We start from the raw sequence: 12,665 nt of genomic DNA on the forward strand, positions 1-12,665 counted from the left end.
AGTAGAATGGCAACTATATTTTTATCTTTACTGGAAAAAACTATGTGGATATAATGAATATGTGGGAGTGATGAATACCATTTATTACACAACTTGTCATGACTTTTTCCAAACCCTAATTATGGGGTAACTTATTTTCTGCAGTGTGTTTACTGGATTGGCTTGATTGTCTTGGTTCATGTACAAAATATAACACATTCATTTCCAAGATGAATAACTTTGTAACTTATTAAAAACTTCTTTTGTCTAGGGGATATAAAAATTCAGGAATTATTGCAAACCATTAGTCACTGTAACAAGCTCTAAATATGATTAGAAAATCCATTTTGCAAGTGTTATCTATTGATTTATACTAGAAATCTGTGATAACTAAACTATCAGGAGTCATCTGCTGATTACAGCAACTATGCTGGTTTTCTAATCATGTTGAAACTGTGTACACACAGAATAAATACAGAAAAGTCTCAGCAGACCTCTAGTTTACAGAAGAAATAATATTTTTCTGGTGTTCAACTGCATTCAAATGGTTAGTCTGAGCTAACAGATGCTGCACATGCAGTAACATGGATTTTCATTTTATAACCTGATAGTTATAACCTTGGTGTATCTGCTATGAACAAAAATGGCAGTAACATGAGGTTTGGTCTATTATATTGTCCAACAGTGCTGGCTGCTCTGTTAATTTAATAATGTATTTTATTTAAATTACATTTTTCCTTAATTCTAGAAGGGTGTTTGGTTTTTTTGCTAGTTGGGTTTTTTTTGCTTTTTTTTTTTTAAGATCCAAAGTTGTGTTATGAAAAGTGCAAAAAGAGCTGAGAGTCTAGTGACACATTCTAAGTCACATTTTTTTAAATGATCCAAGTTGGTCACCATCTCTTTTTTGGAGTGTTAACCTGGATTATTTCAATGATGTGTTTTATAATACCACCATTCAGAGAGATACTACTGCAAATGGTGTCACAGATAGGAATGATAGAATAGGAGATGGGAAGGCTGGCAGCTTTCTCAGATGGCTTCAGTTCTCCATTCAGAGACTGTTGAAAGTAGGATGCCAGCTGCTTATTTTTTTAAAAAAAGCTATAGGCATAGCTATGAAGTTACATAAACTATCTACTCAAAACAGTACTGTCTTTTCACTCACTCAACCCGATCCCTAGAGAAATGATGATGAAATATGTTTCAGTTTGCAACATGTTCTACAAAATATTTGATATGGAGTTCTAAGGGAGCGAGTATTATCTCTTAGCCCTCATCACTAAAAATGTCCTGCTGCTGAATCTGCTTCTTTGCCAGATCCTGTTTTGTTAGATGGAGCAATAGCACAGTAATGCCTATGTGGTGCTGCTATCATATGTAGCAAATGGCCACCACTAGCCTTTAGAGTTCAGTCTCTGTATCAGTTAAAGACATCCTAGTGCAAAAGGATTCCGTAAACTGTTAGAATAAATATGGAAAACTATCAGCAGACCTCCAGTTTAAGCAAGAAATAACATTCTTCTGGTGTTCAACCCCATGCAAATGGTTGGTCTGAGTTAACACATGCTGCACGTGCAGTAACATGGATTTTCATTTTACGGAAGGACAATTGGAAGTGTCAAAAGTTTCTGTCCCTCATGACTTCTTACAGAGGCTTGAACATATGAACCTCACTAGGTTTAGTGACTCTCAGAAAGCAGATAGCATATACACACACACATTATTTTTTATATAATTTCATTTTAAGGCTAATTTGAAGGAGAGGAATGTCTCATTTAAAACATCAACTGAGGTATTAGTATTATTTTTTAAGACTTGGGGTTGGCAGTGAAGTGCTACAATATGTTCCAAATGACCAAAAGGTTCTGGATGTGTGTGCTTTATAAGAGAATGTAATGCCTCTGTACGTCACCCAGAAAACTTTACTCTTAATTGTGGGTGTACATTCAGGCCTCAAGGTTAAAATGAGATTTTGAAAGTCTGTTAAGTTATTTGCTAGCTAACTTGATAGTTTTGTCAGGTCTTGGTCAAGCCATTGACACCAAGGGAGTTGTAAACTTTTTTCCTCTTGATACATCAGATAAACTTTTAGAGCACCTAAGGAAAAAATGAACATTAATTTGCATGAATAATAGATATATGCCTTGGGAGTGATATTGAATATTCATGAATTGTGTTTATATTCAAGCAGCTCCTCTTAACTCTTTTAAAATTAAGGTGCTGTGAATATGGTTTGGCAATAAAAACTTTAATACTAAAACCATCTGAAAGCACAGAAAAAGAAGAAAGCACAGAAAAAGAATTTTTGACTTTTTTCCTTTGCTTTGTGAAGTACCTCAAAGTTTTTCTTTAGTCATTTATATTTATTTAAATGTTATTGTTTTATGGATTTTCTTTTTATAAATGTTGCTGTAACAGCTTGATTTCTCTTCCTGTGCTGATGGAATAAAAGTACGTCTTTTCATAGCCATAGCTTTTAAAGTAACCAGGAACATCAGAGCTTCTCTTCTGAAACTGTATAATTTTAGGCAGTACGGAAATATCACTTTTAGAGTTAGATTCTAAATGTGGGAAAGTGAAACCTTTAACTGTTTTCTAAGTTATTTAAAAAAGAAATGGCGTGATTGTTCCTTACAGAAGTGCAGTATTCAAGTGGTGTTGGTAATGTGGCTGCTAGGAACCAGAACAAAGACAACCTTACCCTGAGTGAACTCAGCTTGGCCTAATGAATTTCCCAAAGACTTAAGTTTGGAATTGTGGAGCTCGATGTAAGCAAATTAAACCACAGAAGAGTTGCAAGTTCTTGGCAGCATCCATCAAGAAGCATTCAGTGACTCCATAAGTAAACGGAGAAAGCTTCTATAGCAAGAGTGCATTTCCATTCTGCAGGAAGAAGCGTTCAGCTTCTGCAGATCTGGGAGGCTGAGGCAGGACAGTGATGTGTCTCTGTGGATGTAAAGTACATATAGCTGGAACTGCTTTTAAGGCAGCCATTTTGTAGCTTGGTCAAATAGCTTTTGATTCAGGGAATGGCATATATCATGTCATGTGCTTATAAAATAATTTTCAAATACTTTATTAATAAATACAGGGTAACCTTTTTGCAGAGTAAACTGGGATGGCTGAAGAGCTTACTTAACCAAGTAACTGAACGGCATGATCGATTTCTAATCACAAGTAAATATTCGAAGTTAGTCTATCAAAAATATTATTCAATTTGCTGATAATAGCTTTAATAGTCGGTGCTTTTATATTGGATGTTTGCTGCAGTTTACATCTTATATGCAACTATTTAGGAGCTCAGGGAAAGTGACAGGCAGCAGTTAGCAGACTAATACTCAGCTGTGTGAAAACTACCTCGGTTTTCCCTTTATTGACAAAATATTGATCCATAACACTATTAATGCTATGATTGTCAGTTAAATTTGGGTAGATCACTTTACCTCTCATGTTCTCAAATGGCAAAGATATTACCCCAAAGGAATGACCTGATTTCAGTTTAAGAAGGTTAGAGGTTAAAGGTTAGCTCAAAAGCATCATCTGCCTAGCTGCTTAACTTTAAACTGATCAATTTAATGAAAATCTGTTTTGCAGATGGTGTTGTAATGTCTTTGGCAGGATTTAGGCAGCTTTAACATTAGACGTATGCTAGTAAAAATTATTTCTTTATTTGACCAGAACAACACCTTTCCTTTTATGTTTTAAGGTAAAAGGCATGTGGGATATGGTATTTTGGCAAAGGACCCTGAAGCAGAAAGTGTTGATGGTCTTTCCATATGGGCTCAAAAACAGAATACCCCTATGTCTATTGCTAACGATGATTGAAGAAACAAACAAAGCTGTATTCATTTTTTTACCATAATGTTTTACTTTGAACCCATAAAAAAGCATTTAAGTCAGAACTGTCCTTGAAAAAGGCTTGTCTTCTTTACCTAGGGTGGAATGCAACAGCATTAACTTTTTTAACCTGGCAGAGCTCACTGATTGTCTCTTTCAGACCTTGTATTTGTAGATCAGCAGTATTCTGTTCCCTACTCACAAACCGAGCAGTAATTGTGTTACTTAGCTGTAGATACTATAAATAAGAAGGCAAATTAGTCAATCCAAATGGTAAGTTTTATCTGATGGAGGTTTTCTGAATAAACAAAGAGTGAGATCCTTGGGAGTGTAAAGCAGACCTTTGTGTTTATTTCTTCTGAGAATCTGGCCCTCACGGTTTTTGCCAAAATAATTAAGTTTCTGCACAAGCATGTCTTTCTATTTTCAGATGTATACAATTCAAGAGGAATTTCTTGGGCTGCTAATGCAATACTATTATATGTTAGCTTTGTAATTAGCTAGGACTATATCCCTTTGCTGAAATGCATTGTAATATTACACACACAAGCATAATTTGCATGTAAGCAGTCATGAAAGTGGTGCCCTTTGTTTCATATTGACTTTCCAACTTATTTAAAAGAGAGTTTACAATGAGCCTTTGTTTTGTCTGCAAATGATCATAAACATCTTTCTAAAGAGCCCAATAAAATGAGATAATCACAAATGTATAACATCACATATTGAAAGGGTGGAAGAACAAACAAGGCTTTTACTATATTTTATAGGCTGGATTTATAGTCTGTCCTTGGGTCACTTAGGGCCAAGAATTTTCACGGTTAGCTGCTTGGTCCTGCTAGCTAGCATCCTCTGCAGGAAATGCAAATACCATGCAGCACCTGCTTGTCAGCTGGGGTTCTGCACTGCTTTTTTTAAAGTGAGGTGTCCACTTCTCTGCTGGTTCAAAGTCAAAAGCTTAATTAGACCAGCTCTTTTTCTGCATCTGTCATCAGCGAAGCAGAATAGTCTGTCTGGATTCCATAATGCTGTTTGCATATTTGGATTTTAAATCAGCCAGGGATATTGAATGCTTTGCTCATCTTTATCACGTGCAAGAGGCACAAGTGGGATTTAGTGCTTAGGTAACTTTAGTGTAACAGTTCCCCAAGGAACACTGCTTGGTTTTTTCTCATTATCCTCGTTCTGGATGAAAGCATCGTTGTTAGGAATTAACAACCGAGGGGGGTGTGAAGTATATGCATGTGGGGACGAATGGACTCACAGCCCAAATCACTTTGTTTGCTTTACTCTGTTTGACATGAAATGTTCGTGCTTGATCAGCCTGGAATTAACAGAAAGTCACATTCTTTTCATTTCAATTGTCCTGCACTAACTTTTTAATATAAAATCAAATATCCTAGATATGTGCCAGTTCAATTATTGAACTATCATTGTCCCAGTATGACGGTAAAAGAGGTCAGGAGATTGTGCAGCATTGATTTGCATAAAAATCATTGTGGAAAGGAAATTGGAATATGTCTGCACATCTGAGGAGCCAAACCATGCTTTGCTTAATCTTATTCCTGTTGTTTGTTTAGGTGAAGAAAACTGTTTTCAGTGATAAACAGAAGTTATTCTAATTTGCTCCTCAACACAAACCTCATGATATAGAGGATAGAGGGTATTTTTTAATTTTTTTTGTAATACTTGTGTTCATTTAGTACTTATGTTCATTTAAGCTTTTAAATATTTTATGGAATTTAATTTACACTGCAAGTTGTAGTTACTGTGATTCAGATTATGCTATTGTGCTTACATGTATAAAGAGACACGTGTTCAAAGAACACACTGTCTAGTCACAGATATACATACATTGTGTAAAGATATCTATAATGTATATGTTTACTGTATGTACTTGTACGCTGTAGACAAGTACATTTATTAAAAACAAACAAACAAAAACTTGGCTAAAAAAATAGCAATTTCAAACCTATTATTTTCCTTATAAATTTAAAATAAAATAGTAGAGAAATAATTTTCACATATTTCATGTATATTTAATTTGATATTCAGATGTCTGGCTCTCAGATAGTCCTATCTAATGGTTCTTGTAAAAAAATAGCATACTTTATATTCAGCTTTACACTAAAACAAAAAGGTGCTCTCAAATCTCAGTTTAAAGAGTCTCGTGTTCTTCTATTGAAATGCTGTCCAGAATCCCAGTCTGTGTGCTGTTTTGGGTGAGATTGTATAAGGCTACTCTTTAAAAAAAGGCTATACCAGACTACTTCGACATGACTTCCAGTGTGCAGCCTGCCCAGTGGAGCCCGACCTAGTGCCTCCTCTTGGAGAGTAGAAGTGAGCAAGGAGGAGAGCAAAAGCAGCAGAAAGAGGACCAGCCTCATTTATTCAGTATGCTCAACACAAAAAACGACTGTATAACAGCCGTTTTTAATGCGTGGAGTTCTTTCATTTTGACGTTAAGAGAAATATGTATTTATTGCTAATTGAGATTCAAACTAGAGATGCAGTGTATAGTGTATATAAGAGCATTATGTCAATGAGAGTGCATGTGTATGTGTGCATTAATAGATTGCAGCTATGGATTTGGCAACCACTCCCTCCCAGCCTTGCAACATAGATTTTCTTGTTACCCTTAGGAGATTTTAGCTGATATTATGCAACTTACTACAAGTGTCTTCTCTAGAATTGTAATTAGTTTGCCAGACTCTCCCAGGTGAGATTTTTCTCCATGCTCTCTTCCATATATTTAAAAATGAGCAGTAAAAAAAATAAAAAGACTGAGGCACTACAGGAAAGTTATATTTTGATATGCATATGTGTAATTCAGGTTTGCCATTGCTTTTGTTAAGTGATTTAGAAGAAACTTTCCCTTGGTCTATGCATTTGTTAATTCATCCAGACAAAATGCCAGAATTGTGATATTATAGGAGGGTTGGTGGGAATAAAACCTTAGAGACCTCGTGTGTAGAGGACTGAGATTTGAGCTGTTTGATACACAGCTCTTAAGACTGTATTGGCGCTATATATGTCTATATTGCTAGACAGATAAATTCATTTTCTGCATTTCTTTTTTTTTTTCCTCCTTTGGGGTATCACTAGAGCAATGCTTCAGGAAAGGATAAGAAAGGACAGTGAAGAGGCTGGTGTGAAATAATGAGTAATGCCATTTCTGTTAGTTTCAGCAAGAATTGGGCCCAATGCAGGAGACATGTTTCATTGGATAAACTTCCGTGTGTGATTGTGGGTAAAATACAATACAGTACAACAGGAAGTAGGTACCAATTACATTAAACATGAGTATGGTTTTTATGTTAATAAACCATTAATTATAAGTGATAGCTTGTAATATTTTTTGATCCTGATGGTCTGCCTGTTAGACTGCTGTAGTTAAACCAGGCACATAGTTCAGACTGATCATCATACAACCTCATGCTGATATATAGGAAAAACTGAAGGTTTGCTAAGAACTGCAAGACCTTTGCTTTGTGGACAGCCATGAAGGAGGATGTCATGGAAATGACCCCCTTGGTTTGCAGCAGAAGGTGCCAACCCTGCAGTTCTACAGCAGACAGATACACAGAGAATTGTGCACCATAACCTTGGGGGAAACTGCATGTTCTACTCTCCCGGTGGGAAGGAAGGCATTAAGATAATCTTTAGCTTTTAAAAACAGGGGGCATTGAAGGAAACAAAAATTGAGCAAAGGTAGTCCTTGAATGATGAAGTGTGCAGATTCCCATGCCTTGGGCATCTTGCTGCAGTAGCAGCTACAGTAATGAAAAAAATGGTTTTGTCATATACAAGGAGTATGAGCGATACTCCTTGGCTATATGCATGAGTGGGAAACTACATATTGCTAATGAAAACCATGAATGGTAATATACTAACCTTATTCCAAGAGTGAACATTTGACTATCTGGGTTACCTAGCAAAAATGTGATTTTTTATATTTAAAATTGTTCCTAGAGCGTTAATCAAACCATGCTGTTCACATGATTCACATGTCTAAATTACATGACTGCGTAACTACTTTTATATAGTTTGTTTATATAGTTTTTTACTGGACTGTGTGCAGGCAGCCTAGCATACAGAGACAGTGTTCAGGGTTCTACCCAAAGACAGTGTTTATTTGTAGTCTCTGTTCTCCCTTGTAACCTCTCCCAAAGAAGAATATACACTTCCTTATGCTGCTACTGGAGAAAAGAACCATAGAGCCACCTCCACCCATAAAGACAGCATGGAATCTGGTGTTCAGGGATAGTTTGTACCCAACCTTTTACAGAAAAATAGGTTACTCTAGGTCAGAGAAAGTTCAAGATCTATCCTGTTGTGATGACCCTGTTTAAAACAAAGGCCTACAGTGGAAACTCTTCTTACAAAAACTATATCGGGCAATTCCAATGGTCTATATCTTCTCATTTTAAGTTTTTTCTTTTTCCTTTGGCATTCTAAGCTTTAGGCCTTTAGACCCTAAGTTTGGGCCTATAGCAGTCCTTGGGTGGGGGAGGTCAGTTGTCTCCCCCACTTTATTAAGAATGAAGGTATTTTCCATGGAAAATCCTGAAAAACTGCAAGTAACTCAAGTATCATAACAGGTATGACTGATATTATCCTTATGCTAAATTCAAAACTCTGGGTCGTAACAGAAATAGAGAAGGAAGGACACTTCTTATGCATAGAATCAGAATTTCTGGTGTTGTAAGGGACTTATAAGGATTATTGAGTCGAACTCCCTGCTCTTCGCAAGTCTGCCTAAAACTAAACAATATGAGTAAGAGAATCATCCAGATGCTCCTTAAACTCTGACAGGCTTGGTGCTGTGACCACTTCCCTTGGGAGCCTACTCCACTGACCAACCATCCTCTCAGTAAAGAACCTTTTCCTAAAGTCCAATCTGAACTTCCCCTGATACGGCTTCATACCATTCACACAACAATGTTCCTATTTTCTGTGTAACCTAGACAAAAACTTGCTCTATGGGAAATAGATTGAGGCAAAAAAATAATAAAGTTTTCTAATTGAATAAACACTTTGTGAATGACCAGAAGCTTGATATTTTTGCAACTAGAACAATGAAACAAAGTCTAAAGAGGATCTTGGTATTCTTGCTCTTTGTGTGATGAGAGCATGGAAAAAGGCTTGATTTACCACTGAAATGAGACAGCTTTTAGTATCTAGATGTTACTATTTTGGAAACACCCTTTGGCATTTGCAGATATGTATGCAGCTAATGAATGACTGGAAATTAGGAACAAAATGAGGCTGAACTGCAAGTGTTTCTGAAAACCTTATGTCCTTATTTGTTCAGGAACTTCTGTGACTCAAAATCTTTGACCCAGGAGGAAGTTGGGACCCTGCTGGGATATATCAGAGCAAGATTTTCTGAAGTCAGCTCTCAGATGACAAAGATCACAGGCCACAAAAAATGGTTTAAGACTAATTTTATGACATTTCTGACCTGGAGTTTGGGCAGATTTGAAAGTATTGCTGTAGTGTTAGTCCCCTGGGACTAAACCCATTGCGGATGCATCTCAGTAATAGGTGTTGTACGTAGGCTGTGGATATCCTTTGTCACTGTTTGATTTACTAAGATAGTCTCATAGGTCATGGTGAATTGGATATGCTGTCAATGTGCTCTGTCTCTCTTTTCCTATCTCCACTGGTATGTTTTGTAGCGTGTCAGGCTTCAAAAATATCTTCACAACACTTGAATTTCTGTGACTTATAGAACTCAAGGAATGGAAATCTTTGTAACTAGTCATTAGGGCTGCTTACAGGTATTTTTTGAAAAAGGATTTGCTCTTTCACTGACACTTTGTAGTTTCAGATTTTTTTTTTTTTCATTTCTGAAAAACAAAAATAGGTTTGTGGGATCATTTGTGACTTGACATGTTACATGTAGGACCTGGATCCAGAAGTCTTGCTAGGGTACTTTATTTTTTTCAGGAGTTCTCCACTGAACAGCTCAAATTCTGTGGCCTCAGCTACCTCAAAAATACCAAACATGATTAAGTTTACCCAGAACATTTTGGGGCAAACAAAGGACGAGAGCTATGCTGGTTTTGAAGAGTTCTGTGTATGTAATAGTTTTTATGAAATGGAGGAGAGTTGAGCTGGTAATCAATAAAAGGAGAACTTTGAAATCTCGTGCTACAGCCTGTATCCCAGAGCTTTTGTGCTCTCCAGATACAAAGGTTTTGTGCCTCATGTGTCCACAACAGGAACTAAACAAATGTCTCTCCTTTACTTCTAGTAGTTGTTTGTCCTAGTAGATTTAGAAGGTAATGTCAATACTGTCTGGAGTAAGAAACAGAGCATGGCCTTGGGGAAGAAGAAAATTTGTCTCTAAGCAAGCAGAGGTGAGTGAAAGGTTGGCCCCTGGTATATTTGACATTCTAAATGGACCTTATAGAATTATAATTAAGCATAACACTTAAACGTATGCAGAGAGAAAGACGGACATGTGAAGAAATTATCTTTACCTGTATTTAATAGAGTGTCTGTAATTGGGAGGGATGAATTACAGTATTGGGAAGAATGAGTTAGGGATGGAGTCTGAAGTTGTTCATGCTCACAAGATCAGAGAGAGAGAGAGATTATCCAACACTAGTGTTAGGGAGGAAATCACAGTTGTTGAAGACTGGGTTTCTTGCACGGGGAGTGCAGTGGAGGTAAACAAAAAGCCGTGTGTGTGCTTATAAAAGTGTACACTTCCCAAGAGCATAAACAATTTAAAAACTATGTGCATCCATACATACCCCAGGTTGCTACATCACCTTCTATAATGTTGTCCAAAGGTCTATATATGTCTGCTGTAATAAAGGTTGGGTTTCCATTTTTGTTCTATTTTCCTTCTCCCAGTTACTCATAATTTTCTTATAGACACTTTTAGGGATAAAATTATCAGGATTTGGTCTGGGTGTAAAGAATATTTCTTTTTTTCTTTGGAGCTCTTTCTGAGTCACTTAATCATGAGATATCTTTCCAGCCTGTCCTAATGAAAAATACTCCATTGCAAATAAAGTTAGTTAAGTACATTTCATGCAGTGGCTGTCCATAACAGAAGAGAATGCTATTTTAAAAGCAACAACACATTAATAGGCCAACTATGCAATCATTGTCCTATCACAGCAAATTATACCATTAATCCATGTTATCTAATCTCTTTGCTACAGACTGGCTAACAACAGTTGCTTCTCAGAGCAAAGCAAAAAAAAAGTAATTTATGGGCAAATATGGAATAATGTTACTCATACAGGAAAATTCTTTTTCTTCTCTTATGTCCTCTGTACTTAACAATGAATTAACATCATATGAATTCAAGTATATATTTTTTTCTCCAAAGTGGTCTTGGGGTAGCCTTATAGGTACACAAACATCAAATAATTTTATAAACTGAATTCTTGGCTCAATCACATGTAGGAGAAACAGTTCAACAAGTCAATTTAACCTGCATATAAATATATTTTTTTTCAGCTTTATAAAATTTCTAGTGTTAATTTGTTGAGTTTTGTTTGTTTTTATTCATCTGGTAACAGAACAAAAAAGATCATGTGTTCTTATATTCTTTGTGGTCTTTCTACATAATCGTTATAGCTTCATAATAATCTTTGTGATTATTTTATGGTCTTTTTATCACACCTGTCTTTTATTTACACTTTTAATGCACCGAAGAATTTCAGTCTATTCAGTGTTGCTTTCGGTGGAAATTTTTCCACATTTCTGCTAATCCTGTCACTGATCTTTGAACTCCTTCTACCACTGCTGAATTTTTCTTGAGATGCATAGATATTTCAGAACTGAACACACTGTTCTCAGTGGAACCGTATGATCTTACTGTCCCATGCCTGGTGCATCCAAAAATATAATCTGCTTTAAACAAATCCTACTGCATTCTGTGCTTGAAATATGTTGCTTTTCATTACATGTCTCTTCCCACGCCCCCCACTTCATACTGATGCTGAAGTGTCCTAGAGTGGTTGCATTTAACTTAGACACCAGTAACATGTTTGATTGATTCAAAGTATTCCTTCTAATATACATTTTCTTGGATTTGTCAGTACTGAATTTTGTCTGCATGCTCAGCTATCTTGAAAACTCTCTGGCATTCCTGAGGGTTCTTTGACTGCTCTTGCCTGGCATAAATTCATTTATGACTTCAGCAAGATCAGTCCTAGTTTGATGTTAGAAGACACAGGGGTAACTTCTGTTAAATGGCCTGCTAGTTCCTCTAGCTTGTTTCCAAACCATGAGTTGTTTTACCTCTGTTTTAGGTGCCTGTATTAAATGGTTAGGCTGCTTCCTGCATAGCCAGTTAAGAGCTAAAAACTCTGGCTCTGAATTACCCCATGGAAGAATTAATTTCCCCCTAATATTAGGAGAGTGGAGGAAAGAAGCATCCCCTTACGCCCATGTCACCTTTCTGTCTCTTCAGATAGCTGCCTCCTGTTGCTTTCCCATATGTATTGCTGTACATAGTGGCTTGGTGTGCAAATGCCTGTAGGCAGTTAACTGTTTGCTGAGCCTGAAGACTAGAAATAACTAATTAGCCATCTATCTGCAAATATTTACCCCAGATATCCATTTACTGGTGCAAAATAGAAGAAGTTGTTTCTGCGCCTGGTCTGCAAGGCTAAGGCATAACTGAAATTGACTCTTTGTAGTGTGCTCTTTTTATACTGTTCAGTGCTAACTTTAATGTATTATTGATTGTTATTAAGGTACACCATGAAATACAGATGGGATGTCTGTTGTGGTTGAACTCATACTGCGGGAGCTACGTTGACTTTTGGATTGTTCTGGCCTTCATGCTGCTTGACATTAAAACCTTTCACATTAGGGTTTAG

The 12,665-nt window shown here is 36.6% G+C and overlaps 1 protein-coding gene across 7 annotated transcripts in view; it reads left to right on the plus strand.

Moving 5' to 3' along the window:
* Positions 1-12,665, plus strand: part of ZFHX4 (zinc finger homeobox 4) — a 149,551-nt gene that overhangs the window by 28,673 nt on the left and 108,213 nt on the right. The gene's annotated exons all lie outside the window — the stretch shown is intronic.

This window comes from Manacus candei, unplaced genomic scaffold (assembly GCF_025592945.1).
Source record: "Manacus candei isolate 608988 ecotype Guabito, Panama unplaced genomic scaffold, ASM2559294v1 h1tg000008l, whole genome shotgun sequence".
Lineage (NCBI taxonomy): Eukaryota > Metazoa > Chordata > Aves > Passeriformes > Pipridae > Manacus > Manacus candei.